We start from the raw sequence: 14,945 nt of genomic DNA, 5'->3' as shown, positions 1-14,945 counted from the left end.
CTGTACACAGAATGTCGTTATGATCCATCATTTTTGAGGCGTTCTAGCACGTCTAGAAATGGTAAAGTGCCATCTTTTTCAATCTCCATCGTGAATTTTATATTCTCATGTAATGAGTTTAGGTGATGACGGAATTTCTCCATTTTCTGTGTGCCATGAGGCCATGCAACAAAAGTATCATCTACGTACCGCCAGAAGACCGTAGGCTTTAAAACAGCAGACTCAAGTGCTGAAGAAAGCAGGCGCCTACAAAATTCCCTGTGAATGTGGCTCTGCATATATTGGCCAGACGACAAGAACTGTCCATGAACGATGTACAGAACATGAAAGATACACCCGTCTGCGGCAACCGTCAAAATCGGCAGTAGCAGAGCACTGTATTTCATTGGGACATTCAATGGAATACAATGAAACAAAAATTTTAGCTCCGGTTTCCGGACTTTGGGATTCCGTAATCAAAGAATCAGTGGAAATACGTCTTGCCGATAATCTTATAAATCGTGACAACGACTTTCAGCTGGATAAAAACTGGAATCCTGTTATTAAAATTATACAATCACAGCGGAATCGACAGCGTCATTCGAAACTTTGTGACTAGATGATCTTTTACTTTCACCACTGAGGGCAGCACGTACAACTTGGGTGTGCCACGCATGTCAACACCTGACGCATGCTCTGTAGGATGCCAGCACATTCGCATGCCCGACATTCGGCATAAATACCGCGACTGCACCAGGGCTCTTCAGTAGTTGTGTACTCACCTGATGATGGCCGGACGTCTCTGGGCCGAAATATCGTGGCAGAATGTCGACGGGATCCGGCTGAGTACCCGGAAATTATTAGAAGAAGAAATACGCTGGGAAAATTTCAGAAGTCACATCCCTGAACATTTTTGTACGTCCTTCTTTCACCGATCAACTGAAGTATTTCTTCTGTTACCTATGGTTTCTTCGCAGTTACCTTCTTTGTACCTATGTATTTCTTTCCAAGTTCTGTGATTGCCCTTTTTATAGATATCCATTCTTCTTCAACTGTATTACCCACTGAGCTATTCCTTATTGCTACATCTAAAGCCTCATAGAACTTCAAGCGTATCGCATCATTCCTTAGCACTTCCGTGTCCCACTTATTTGTGTACTGCTTTTTCCTGACTAATCTCTTTAACTTCAGCCTACTCTATATAACTGCTACATTGTGATCTGAGTTTATATCTGCTCCTGGGTAGGCCTTACAATCAAGTATGTGGTTTTATAATCTCTGTCTGACCATGAAGTAATCTAACTGATATCTTCCACCATCACCCAACCTTTTCCAAATATACCTCCTCCGCTTGTGATTCTTTAACAGAGTATTCGCTATTACTACCTGAAATTTATTACAGAAAGCAATTAGTGCCTTTCGTCTGGACAATGTTCACGGAAATAAACGCACGAAGGCAATGTTGTTTTGGCTTTGGGTTTTGCATTCCCTCATAATGAGGGTGAATATGAAATAGTGCATAATTCATATTTCTCAGGAACTGAAGCAGGAAGACTAAGTCAAAAGTAAAAATTATTCTACGGCAATGAAACAAAACATAGAGCAAGAAACATTTGCAACACGTCTCATTTTTAGTGACAATGTTGAATAAGGGGTTCAGAAAATCCTTTGAGTGTAACAGAATGTCAGTATCACTCACAGAAAGTAAATGTGGTGTGTACAATGACAGCACAAAAATTGGACGTCCGGTTATCTTCATTGAGCTATGAGTTTCTACAAACATTTACCTTGACATGCTTGAGCAATGGCTAATGTCACAGCTAGACATGGATTCCTCGGATTACATTTTACGCCGATATGGAACACTTCCACATTGTGGCAATGGAGGTTTGCACATTCTTAAATGAACGCCTTCTAAACCGTTGGGTGGGTCACAGTGGAATGACGGTGTTGTATTCTGCTTTCAGGTACCTAGATGTACGGAACTTGACACTCAGAGATTTCCTTTTATGGAATTATGTGAAAGGCTCTGTGTATGACCCTCCTTAGCCGAAAACTACTGGAGAACTCAAAATGCGCTTTTCTATTGCGCTCACTTAGTTGGCACCATGTTGTTGTTGTTGTCTTCAGTCCTGAGACTGGTTTGATGCAGCTCTCCATGCTACTCTGTCCTGTGCAAGCTGCTTCATTTCCCAGTACCTACTACAACCTACATCCTTCTGAATCTGCTTAGTGTACTCATCTCTCGGTCTCCCTCTACGATTTTTACCCTCCACACTGCCCTCCAATGCTAAATTTGTGATCCCTTGATGCCTCAAAATATGTCCTACCAACCGATCCCTTCTTCTAGTCAAGTTGTGCCACAAACTTCTCTTCTCCCCAATCCTATTCAATACCTCCTCATTAGTTACGTGATCTATCCACCTTATCTTCAGTATTCTTCTGTAGCACCACATTTCGAAAGCTTCTATTCTCTTCTTGTCCAAACTAGTTATCGTCCATGTTTCACTTCCATACATGGCTACACTCCAAACAAATATTTTCAGAAATGACTTCCTGACACTTAAATCTATATTCGATGTTAACAAATTTCTCTTCTTCAGAAACGCTTTCCTTGCCATTGCCAGTCTACATTTTATATCCTCTCTACTTCGACCATCATCAGTTATTTTACTTCCTAAATAGCAAAACTCCTTTACTACTTTAAGTGTCTCATTTCCTAATCTAATTTCCTCAGCATCACCCGATTTAATTTGACTACATTCCATTATCCTCGTTTTGCTTTTGTTGATGTTCATCTTATATCCTCCTTTCAAGACAGTGTCCATTCCGTTCAACATATGGTTCAGAATGTGTGGCGTGAAATGATTATCGCTTAGATGTGGCCGGTGTGATCAAGGGGAGTCATATGGAGATTTATAAAATATATGAAAGATTGAACTTACTTTTACATTCCCTGTATTAATTTATCGCTATGTATTACATAGCTATAGTCTTTTGTAATCGTTGCATTGATTTTGGGTGTTTCACTGTGTTTGCATCCAACAACTGTGGATGATAGATCGCGTCTTGGGGAACAACGTTTGTTAGAGATAAAATGTTTGGTGACGCTTCCCTCTGCCGCTAGACATCCTTTAATACTATGATATTGCTGTGCCTGTATTGTTTCGAATTACGATCCAATGCTCCTTAAGGCACGCATGTATGTCCGAAGGAACAGGCACTGCAGCGACTACAAATGTTATGAAATCCAAGAAATGTATTTGCAGTTGCGAACATGGACAAACATCGGTTCTGTAATGGAATGACGACAATGAACCTTTGTGCGGGGCTAGGACTCTAATGCGGATTTTCCTCTTATCGCGAGCGATCCCCTTATCGTTAGGATGCCCGAGCACCGCTCACGGATAGACGCAAATTTTCATATGTCGTCAGCCCTGTGCCTATAATGTAACATAATAATACAGGCACGGCAGTATCGTATTTATCCGCTGACACTGGGCAAACGACTTTCAAGTAAAATGTCTCCTTTGTACGGGAATGTACATAATGGATGTACGAATACAGGTTGTAGACACATGGTTGACGACATACGAAGGTTTAGGTGGGACCGTGAGTCGTGAGCGGATAGCCTAATGATACGGCGACCATAGGCGATAAGTAGGAAAATTCGGGTTCGATTCCCGATCCTGCACAAATTTTCATTGTCGTCATTCCATATGCAGCTGATAGCTACCCATATTCGCAACTTCGAATTCATTTCTTGTAGGCCGGCCGGTGTGGCCGTGCGGTTCTAGGCGCTACAGTATGAAGCCGAGCGACCGCTCCACTCGCAGATTCGAATCCTGCCTCGGGCATGGATGTGTGTGATGTCCTTAGGTTAGATAGGTTTAATTAGTTCTAAGTTCTAGGTGACTGATGACCTCAGAAGTTAAGTCGCATAGTGCTCAGAGCCATTTGAACCATTTGAGTCATTTTTTGTAATCCTTTAGTGTTGTTTATACCCCTGAGAGGCGGAAGGGTGTAGGCACTCAGCAGAGTGAGTATGCAGAGTATGTTGCCTGTAAATCAGTCATCTGTAGCGCATGAAAGGGGGTAGACTGAGCCAATTAAAGTTCTTCATTCACTTTTAAAATATCTTTTTCGGCTTAGAGGCTCACACTCTTAAAGTTTTCTTGTTGAAAGTCACTCTGTTAGTTTGCTCGGGTAGGTCATATGATATTCCATGAAGTCTCGCCGTCCAAGGGCCAGAGAATACTAAAGGACGTCCAGCTTCGCCGTAAAGGCGTGAGCGAACATTCTCTCGAATGAAAATTGTTCCCCATGACGAGATCTATCGAACCTATACGTCTGATGCAAATACTTCCAATTTCCAGTATATATTCTGTGTCTCGTGATAAAACTGCTTCCCATTGGTTTCTTCGTTACATTTCAGACCCAGCTGATAGCTTAAGCTGAAGTGGATGAAAGCGTATAATTAAAAGTGAAAGATCAAAAAGGAAAATTACATAACAAATTTCATTTAAATCGAGGACTGGACATATGCGGGTAGCTCAGCACAGCACTGAATCTTCCCGTACATACTTATAGAGAGCGTGGCAGAAAAACTAGCTATTTCAATTAGTCTCTAAATGTGGAATGGTACTATTGGCAACACTGAATGTTTGTCATATGTTTCAGGTAGGTACGCCATTTGCTTAGGTAGAGCGCTGGAGTGGGCCTGAATGTGCTGTGGCTCCGAAGGCCTGTGACAAAAATGGCGACATTGTTACTGCTGCTAGACTAGAATACCATCACCATTTCAAAAATAAACGGACAGACGGGATGTTCCTGTACCCTCGGCATATGCCGTCAGCTTGTGGGTGAAAAACTTTGAAGCAACAGGAAGTGCGCTTAAGCTTACAGGAACGGACGGAGGACGTGTAAAATGTTGTAACCAACAGTCTAAAGCGTTCTCTGAGATAAACTGCCGCAATAGCGGGAATTTCCGGTCGTAGTGGTACAAAATTTTACAGAATGATTTAAAGCTGTAACCGTACAAGACACAGGTTGTGCAACAGCTAAATGAAAGTGATTACGAAAAGCTAATGACTCTGTCTGTCGAACTGTCGACTAAAATTAGGGTTCAAATGGTTCAAATGGCTCTGAACACTATGGGACTTAACTTCTAAGGTCATCAGTCTCCTAGAACTTAGAACTACTTAAACCTAACTAACCTAAGGACATCACACACATCCATGTCCGCGGCAGGATTCGAACGTGCTACCGTAGCGCTCGCGCGGTTCCAGTCTGAAGCACCTAGTACCGCTCGGCCACAGCGGCCGGCTAAAATGAGTGACTATGAAGGTTTCTTAAATTTTGCTATCTTTGAGTGACGATGTACACTTTCATCTCAGAGGCTATGTCAGAAAACCAAACTACCATTAGTGATGCAAGGATAGCCCTAACGAACTCCATCAACATCCCTCACACAACTAGGAAGTCACAGTGTGGTGTGCTCTCTCTTCAGAGGACGGAATCCGTCCTTCATTTTTTTGAGGATGCATATCTGTTATTACTTTTATGTTGTAAATTCATGTACTACCACATACCATGACCTTGGGGATTTTATCATCAATTAGGTCCTACGGAACTTGACTAGTAAATAAAAATAAATAAATAAATAAAGAATCTCAGAGGTACGCTGCCGTGGTTGACACGTTTCTCGCACCTGAACTTGAACAGTTCCCTGGAAATGAGTATTCGTTTAGGAAAGATGGTGCTACTTCTCATTGTGCTCAAATTTCAGTGGCCGTAGGGCACAGTGTTTTTGGTGACCACATCATTTCAAGGAATGATGACATTTTGTGGCCTTGTGGTCTCCCTGATCTCTCAACATATCCGTCTCTGGTTACTTCCTCTGGGGATCCCTGGAACAGAGGGTTTATCCCAGGTGCCTACACACTACACTGATGTCCAAAATTAAAGCAACAAACTGAAATTTCGCAGTGTTGTGTTTATTTCGCCACAAAACCGCATAAATAGGTGATAGCATAGTAGAAACAATGTAAAGAATACATAATGTAAACAGCTGCAACTTGCATTACAGTAGACGAAAATGTTCTTCGTTTTTTCTCAGATTTGCACATTCCGACAAGTTGTTAAGGTGCTCACTATGGGGTGATCTCCTATGGCAGCAAACCGGGCCTGACAACGACGGAGCATGCTGTGACTAACGTCGTCAATCTCATGTTGAGTCAATAACGTCCATTCTTCCTACGGAGCAGCTCGCAAGTCTTGCAGAGTGGTTGCTGAATGTTGACATGGTGCAACCCGTCTCCCTAGTGCATCCCAGACATGCTCTATGGAATTCATATCGGGAGAACGAGCATGCCATGCCACGCGTGCTGTGTCTTCCGTTTCCAAGAAAACCAATCTCTCATGCTCGAGCATTATTGTCCACCAGTACGAAGTCTGGACGCACAGCATCTCGCAACAACCGTTCATGAGATCCCAAGACCAATTGAAAATACCTGACAGCAGTTAAACTTTCCGATTCACCCTTAGGCCTACAATTTCATGAAGAGATGTTCGAGTGATCAATATAATCCCTGTCCACGCCATTAGCAATCCTCCTCGATATCGGTCTCTCACCACAATGTTCGGGTTTCGAAATCGTGTGCCACATTCCCTTCAGATGCGAATCCGCCGAGAACCACTCTCCAGTCCAAATCGGGACTCATCTGTGAAAAGAACATTGGCCCACTGTTCGACTGTCCAGGTGGAATGTTGACGAGTCCACACTGGACGTTCCCTTCTGTGAAGACGTATCAGAGGCAGACATGCAGAAAGTCTCCGACAATAAAGGCCATTCTGTCGAAGTCTTCTCTACACCATTTACCTCGATACAACACGTCCAGAGGATGCTGCGCTTACAGATGCCAGCTGATGCGCAGTACTAAGGCGGTACCATTGTGCCTTTACAGCCAAATAACGATCCTCTCTCTCTCTCTGATGTCACACATGGTAGGCCCTGCCCTGGTCTTCGTGATGCAGTTTCGGTCTGTGTAAACTGTTGCCACACCCAAGAAACAACAAAACGATTAAGCCATCGGCCCACATGAGTTTGCGAGTGTCCTTCTCCCTACGGCCCTCCATCGCAGAGAACCTAGTAGACGTCTTCTTTGTACCATACAGCACCGTCTGCGACTGTGTGCACAGCAATTGTGGATGTGGGACTACACGGCGAACAAAACTCTATTTGATACCAGTGTATTCCGGAAGTGAAAGACACTATTCGTGCAGTTATGAGAAACATTTCTGTACAGACGCTTGAACGTGCCGTGAACGATATACGTCGCAGTTTGTCTGAGTGTCAATGTAACAATGGTGGCAGCCTACAAGACATCATTTTCGAAACACGAACAATGCGTGAAAGGGCACTACGCACGTGTTTCGTTGATGTGAGTGAAGACGTTTTACATTATAATCCTCGGCCTGCTGCGCTGTATCCAGATAGACCCATTTTTATGCCATACCGTGTACGTGAGTTCTACTCTCCAAGTAAATAAATTCAGATTGTCTTTATCTCACCATATTATGCACAACTATCCTTGCCTCGGGCAGACAAGCGCAGACACTTTTTCTACCGTCTTATCAGGGTATACAGTCACTCATCTCTTCCTGACCTTAACTCTCGTGTCTGAACAACAGGACAAAAATATTCGTTCCCATCAGAGCAAAATCATTTCTGGCACACTCCATCACACAGCCGGCTTCTCCAAGCTGTTTTCAGTAACAGGGATCCGACTCTGGAATGATCTCTTTCACTACATCATACTCCTTAAAAAATCTCTCCAGATCCAAAAGAAAATAAACGACACATCTACTAAAACAGCAATAATGTCTGCCTTTGTCGCTGCACACACTCTTTACGCCATTTCAAGTAAGTGCCCTTCTTTACAGTTAAGACTTTCGCATTTCTCGAAACCATTAGGTCAGTGATCGTCAAAGATTTTGAACCAAGACTGTGGGCTGCACCTCGGGTCCTATACATACCAAACGTATTACTTATTGGCAACCTGCATAAATTAGTGCGTTATGAGCCCCCAGTAGACTAGCTATAGTAAAGACATGATAAGTTGGCCGCCAGACCCCCAAGCACTGATTGCTAAAAGTCGGAACCATTCGGAAAATTTCATGTCGACTGTCTCTGTTTCAGATTGCTGCTACCATCAGCGACACCAAAGTCTTGTCACGCTAGTTGCCTGGCCAAGTGTTGTGTTTCCTATGCAAGCGGATGATTAATTCATCAAGAATATTATTTGTACGATAATGATTGAAGCAGGCGAAGTGAATTAAACTTTGTGCTGCGACTGGGACTCGAACCCGGGTCTTCTTGCTTGATAGGCAGAAATGCTAACCATTCCACCACCCCTGTACGATGGTCAACATTGCTGCACGAACTACATAAGCTGAGTGCTCTCCCCAACACAAAGTTCAATTCATTTTTCCCTTACATATTGTCACTACTGCCGATATTCGCAAGCACCCCAGGATTGGACGTAATGGAAAACATTTAATTATAATATTATTTGTGTTTATATTATATGCATTTTGCAATAGAGTCACGATCACAAAAGTTCAGTAAATGTTTCGAGTATCATTTATTTTCTACAAATTGCGGTGTACTACATCAGCCTCAAGTCGATTTCATATTTCTTGCCACAAATATGTATCGCATTTGTTGACCATGTCTGTAATTCGCTTTTACGAATCTATGTTTCTTCCGTGGAAACATTTACACAATAGCATATGATCGGTACGAGTAGCGCTCGCCCGTGAGTTATCAGTACTGGGAAAGAAACAGTAAAACATATCCCCTCTTGCATCATCTAACGCCACTGTGGTTATGCTATTTACCGCTATGCCCATAAGGTAAGCGGCCAAGTTTATTTACCTCACTTCCAAATACACTAATGTCAATTTAAAATTAAGCACAACTTCAAATATTACTATCTCTGTATGTATTTTTGTTTGTTAGTGAACAGCGAAATTATACTCTCGAGAAGCTCTTCACATTAATTGCTTGAAGTAATTATAAAATACATCTGAGAACTGAGAGCTGCACGAATACAGTATTTCAGGGCAACATGTGGCCCGCGGGCTGTTGTTTGAGGGCCACTGCCTAAGGTAGTGCTGTGTACCTAAATTTTTCCTCCCCAAACTTGCTACTTGTTTTTGTTACGTTTATTAGCTGCCATAGCAGTAGTATTGCTAGGATTACCTTAGTCAGTACTGTTATTCAATTATCATTAGATACCTGAAATTAATTTTTAATTTATAAATTTATTATTGTTTATCATATTAAAATTACTGTCACAGCTGAAGCAACTGTATTATCAAATAGTACTACATGTGTAAAATCGTAAGAGAGGAGTAACATTGTAGCGCGATGTAAGAGAGAACCTGAAGGCGTTAATATAATATCAGAGTTTTCGTCTGATAAAATGTTTGAAATGTAGCACGAGAGAGGCTGAGAGACGGCAACTTACAACACGAGGTCTTGGAAAGTGCTTAGGCAGCGTGGCCGCTCCTGCGAATAGCGGTGAGCGTGCGTGGCAGACAGCCGCCCGCTGTGTATGTGTGGTGGTTGTGTATGTGTGTGTGTGGGACGGAGGGGTGGGAGGGGGCGGAGGAGGAAGAGGTGGAGGGTAGAGGGGTGCAAGGCCTGGCTCGCGCAGCCGGCGTCGTCAGTCGGCAGTGCAGTCGATAGGCCACCCAACGGACGGCCGCGCGCGGCGTGCTGCCTACTCACAGTGCGGCAGGCGCACCGCACGGTAAGCTGGGATAGCTAACACAGAAACAACTTTGCCTTGACGTCACGCAGCTGCGTGTCTCACGTCAACCTCCTCGGGCACATTCCTGCACGCACATGCTCTGCACTCACTGTCCGTACTTCACTTTCTGCTCATTTTGTAATTATAGAGACCACTTCGTATTTCGAATGCTGTACCTGTTAAACTGCAGTTGTCTTCTATACGAACTATATGACGCATCTCCAGTTCAGTCTTACTATGTAATTATATTTGGATCACTTGGTAAACAAGGCAAGTGACGATGACCATTTTACATGTAACACCTCTGTCGCATTATAAAGGAGTTTCAAGTAAGAGTACGCAGTTAAGGAATAAATGCGGTTTTCTACTTAATCTGTTACTGTGTTTTGACTGTTTGTACAGAAATCTCTTATTTCAGTTCCTATCTATCAGTTATTGCAGAAAAATGCATTTTTCTGAAAGACAGGATGCGACCAGACCGCTAATACAATAGCATCAAAGGTCTTTCACAATTTGCCCACATAGGCGGTTAAGGCTACTCATTCACTCGAGCAAGAGTCGGTGTGAAATTCGTCCCCTGTGGTCACAGAGACACTGGTCCTAACCTCATAATCTGCACAGTTACTGTGCAACAATTCTTTACATCTATCACGCTGTATCTACTCATTATCAAAATCACATTCGCACAATCAGGCCGATTAAACATATAGGTGTAACGTTGCAAGGCGATATGATGCGGAATGTGCACGTCAGGTTAGTAGTAGGGAAGACGAATGCTTTCTTGTTATTGGGATAATTTTGGGAAATTGTAGCTCATTTGCAAGGAAAACGGCATGTAGAACTCTAGTGCGACCCATTCTTGAGTGCTGCTCAAGTGTTTGGGACCAGCATTAGGTTAGACATAAAAGATATAAAAGTAATTCAGTTGTGGGTTGCTCGATTAGCTACCGGTAGGTTCGATCAGCGCGCAAGTTTTACGAGGATGCTTCGTGAACTGAAATGGGGAACCCTGGAGGGATGACGACTCTTTTTTCGACAGGCACTATTCCGGAAATTTAGAGTACCGGTACTTGAGACCGACTGTTGATTGATTCTGCTACCGCCAAGGTACATTTCGCGTAAGGACCACGAAGATGAAGAACTTAGGGATCGTACGGAAGCTTATAGATAGTAGTTTTTCCCTCGCTCTATTTGCGAGTGGAAGAGGAAAGAGCCGTACAGCGGCTTGCGGGGTATGCATGTATGTGTAGATTTAGGGTGTGTATGAGGACAATGGATGACAATGCGTGCTCTCAAACGTGTTCCCATGCTGGTCATTTGGATCATAAGGTCTTCTTGTGCTTTGGCGCTCCATTCCTCCCACAGGGAGGTTGGCAAGTGCCTGATAGTCGTTGGTGTATGTGGAAATTCTGCAATACGTCTTTCCAAAGCATCACAGAGGTGCTCGATAAAATTTAAGTCGAGAGAACGGGCAGAGCAGTCTATTCGCCGAATTTCGTCTCGTTCCGAGAGCTCCTCCAACCGTGCTGTTCAATGCGGCCTCATAGTGTCATCCATAAAAATGAAGTCAGGGCCGAATGCACCACTGAAAACAAGCACATGTGAAAGGGATACAGTATCAAAGTAACGCTGGCCGGTGGGGGTACCGTGTTCAAAGATTTGGAGCTCAGTGCGCCCATCCCACACCACAACAGCTACACCACAGAAACGATCATGTTCAGTAATGTTCATGTGTGCTCTGCGTATTCCCACCTAGCCGTATGAAAGTGTGTCCAGCATTGTCGAACATGGTCATTTCGGTATTAGAGTTTTACGGTGTGGGGAAGCATAATGTATACATAATGAGAAAGTTATTTTTGTAGTTAAGTTTTGCACACCAGCGCACACGCAAACACATACACACACACACACACACACACACACACACACACACACAAATGGTTCAAATGGCTCTAAGCACTAAGGGACTTAACATCTCAGTTCATCAGTCCCCTAGACTTAGAACTACTAAAACTTAACTAACCTAATGACATCACACACATCCATGCCCGAGGCAGGATGCGAACCTGCGACCATAGCAGCAGCGCGGTTCCGGACTGAAGTGCCTAGAACCGCACGCCCACAGCGGCCGGCACACAAACACACACACACACACACACACACACACACACACACACACACACACACACACATGAACTATGAATCAACGTAAATTACAGATGCATCACTTCAAAAGCTGGCCGCAGCTTGTGCTCTAGTAGCTAGTGTTGCTGTCTCTGCATCACGGGTGCCCAGGTTCGATTCCCAGCCTGGGTGGGGATTTTTTCTCCCCGGCGGCTGGGTGTTCGTGTTGCCCTCATCATTTCACTATCATTGTCATCATCCGTGACAGTGGCTAGATTGAATTGTGAAAAAATTGAACTGGAGTTGAGCGCCCTACAAACCAAACATCCTCACTTCAAAAGATGGTGTACACTCAGTTGAAAGTGAACGTAATAGACGGTGTATTCTAAAGTTTTTTAGTACAGCGATACGATTACGAATTGCGGATTGGACAGCCCATTGTCGACCTCATGTTGGAGCGTCGCGTCAGTTCGACAATGAAAGAGAATGTGATTGGCATCCTCTTCTTTACAGAAGTCACTTGAAAGTCGATTCGCAGTGGACGTCAACGAAACTGAACTGAACGGGATTGCGGTCGACGTCACCGTCAACTAGAGGTGTATTTTTACACTAGACGGAATGTTGGAATGTCGTCACTCCACTTAGCCCTGTTCCGGAGAGTAGAAGTGTAATTATGAGTTACCGCCCATGATACAAAACCTGGGAACGTTGTGGATACGGAATTAAGGAAGTAGCACCGTTAATCTGGTTAATGGGCAAAGAAAAATTCCTAGCGGTTTTTCTTGACAAAAGTTATATGATATTCTACCGAAAAATGAGCAGTTGGAGAAGTATCGTCTGCACATTTCAAAACTTTGATATTTTCCGAAGAAAAATTTACATACAAACACATGAAACATTGTTTAGAAGGCAAAAAATAAAACCTTTTTTACCTCATTCTTGTTCTCTTTTACTCTCAAAGTTCTAAATAACGTCAAAAAAAAAAAAAATCCAGTCGCGCTGACTTTTTCACCGTGCAAATATTGTTTCATTCACTGTCTTATTTATCTATGGTGCAGGCTTTTTAACTGTCCAGATTTTATTATAACACCTCCATTTTTTTTCTTTTTCATGTATCTGAGCTCTTTTGTGGAATCCGCTCATAAGAAAATTGTCCAGGTCGTCATGGAGCCATTGGAGTGTGCCACGAAGCCAAAGGAAACAATGAAATAAAGACTGAGAAGAAATGAAATCGCTACTTTCTCGAGAAACCTTGAGATTATCGTTCTGTTCTGCCCCTTTTCGTTACTGCCCTTTTGAATTCCACCATTTTAAATGCGTTGCGGAATGTTTTGGAGTAACCTGTCAGTTCCAGTTCGTCAAGCGCGAGTCGATCCCACCTGGAATGCCACGAAGTCAATGCAGTGTGTTTCTAGTAGCAGACGTGAGGCGTCTTCTCGATTCTTATGGATTATAGACGTTTATCGTGCCAGAAATTGTTCGGAATTACCGGGCTGATTTTTTCGTAATCGCTATCTTTGTATTCGGACGTCTGTTCCCATTTTGCGTTCCGTCTATCTCTGGTTAACGGTCTGAGCACGTTCGAAGGGACCGCAGATGGTGCAAAGTCTCTGGCTCCGTCGCAAAGGGCTAGTGTGGCTAGCGTGTCATGTGTTTCATTTCGAGAAATGCCGAGTAAGCTTCTACCAAAGTGGTCGCTTGGGGCGCCACAATGTCCAAGTCCAAAATTTGTATAGAGGGTGTCTCGTAATTAGCACTGGAAGCAGAAACAGCTGAAAGTATATGGGGGAAGGATGGGGTGGGGCATTTGAGTGGAAAAGTGATCTCGAATAGGCCCTGTTACCAAGAACATACATGAAGTTCACTGAAACATGCCTAGGAGAAGAAATAAAATATTTATGTTACTGAAGTAGGATTTATGTCAGTCATTTATGATGCAGTTGCTGTGGTGGTCTTTACTTCGAAGACTGGTTTGATGCAGCTCTCCTTGCTACTCTATTCTGTGCAAAACCTTTGTGGGGCGGCAGGTAATAATCAAGTGGTCGTTACTTCTTTATGTCGTTATGAAGAGGCTCATAAATTGTCTGTGCGTGCTTTCCACCTACCTTTGCCATTTACAACAACCTAAAAACTATTTCTATGGTCAGCAAGAAAACGATGGGGAGCATACCGGCTATAATTTCCAGTGCTCACAGAAAGAAAATATTCCACTCGCTATTTACTCAGCGGGAGTTTTAACTGATTGATATATTCTGTAAAATTTCACACTCGCAAAATATTAGTCTTCGTATTGTAACAAATATCCCTATCAGAAACAGCACCATTAATAGTTCACAGGCGACCTCTATGAAAAGTTCCAAGTAATGTGGTCTATCGCCCTGACTTTTAATCGATAAACGTTAGGTGGAAAGTAATCTCGCCCCTTGACACGAGGTTTTGTCAACATTACGGGTGGCATACAGTTACTTCCGTAAAATCTAAGCGATCCAGGATGGTGTACAGTCCTTGTGAGTCAATTTCCTACTCTTGCTGCAAACGCATTCAAGTCTCCCCAGCTCTGACGTCATCCGAAGCACAATGAGCATTTGTGTTTGACTGACACGGACAGTTTGAAATATCGGTGCGAAGTGTGACCTACCACAACATTTCTGCCTTTGTCTGTATAGGGACGCAGCGGACAGCCAAAGGGAACATATGCTATCAACGGCCCTAGGAAGTAGTAGCAGTATTTAAATAGCCTCTGTCTCGGACACGTATTAATTAACAGCTCTACCATTTAACAATTTACTATCTTCTTAATTTTTACATAAATAGAGTTAAATTCGCTTTAGTTACTGAAAACGTTATAGGTCGACTGTAATCGACCATGAATAAGGATGTTTTCATTCAAAATTTGATTGTTAGTAAATAGCTTGAAAACTAATAGAGGTAGCTTATGTTTTTACATGAAATTGAGGCTACATACGGATTTTCAGCTTTTGAGCGTAATATTTTACGGCTTCAATATTTCCTAAAAGCACCTAT

Source organism: Schistocerca gregaria, chromosome 6, assembly GCF_023897955.1.
Source record: "Schistocerca gregaria isolate iqSchGreg1 chromosome 6, iqSchGreg1.2, whole genome shotgun sequence".
NCBI lineage: Eukaryota > Metazoa > Arthropoda > Insecta > Orthoptera > Acrididae > Schistocerca > Schistocerca gregaria.
Note: the sequence above shows the minus strand (reverse complement) of the source record.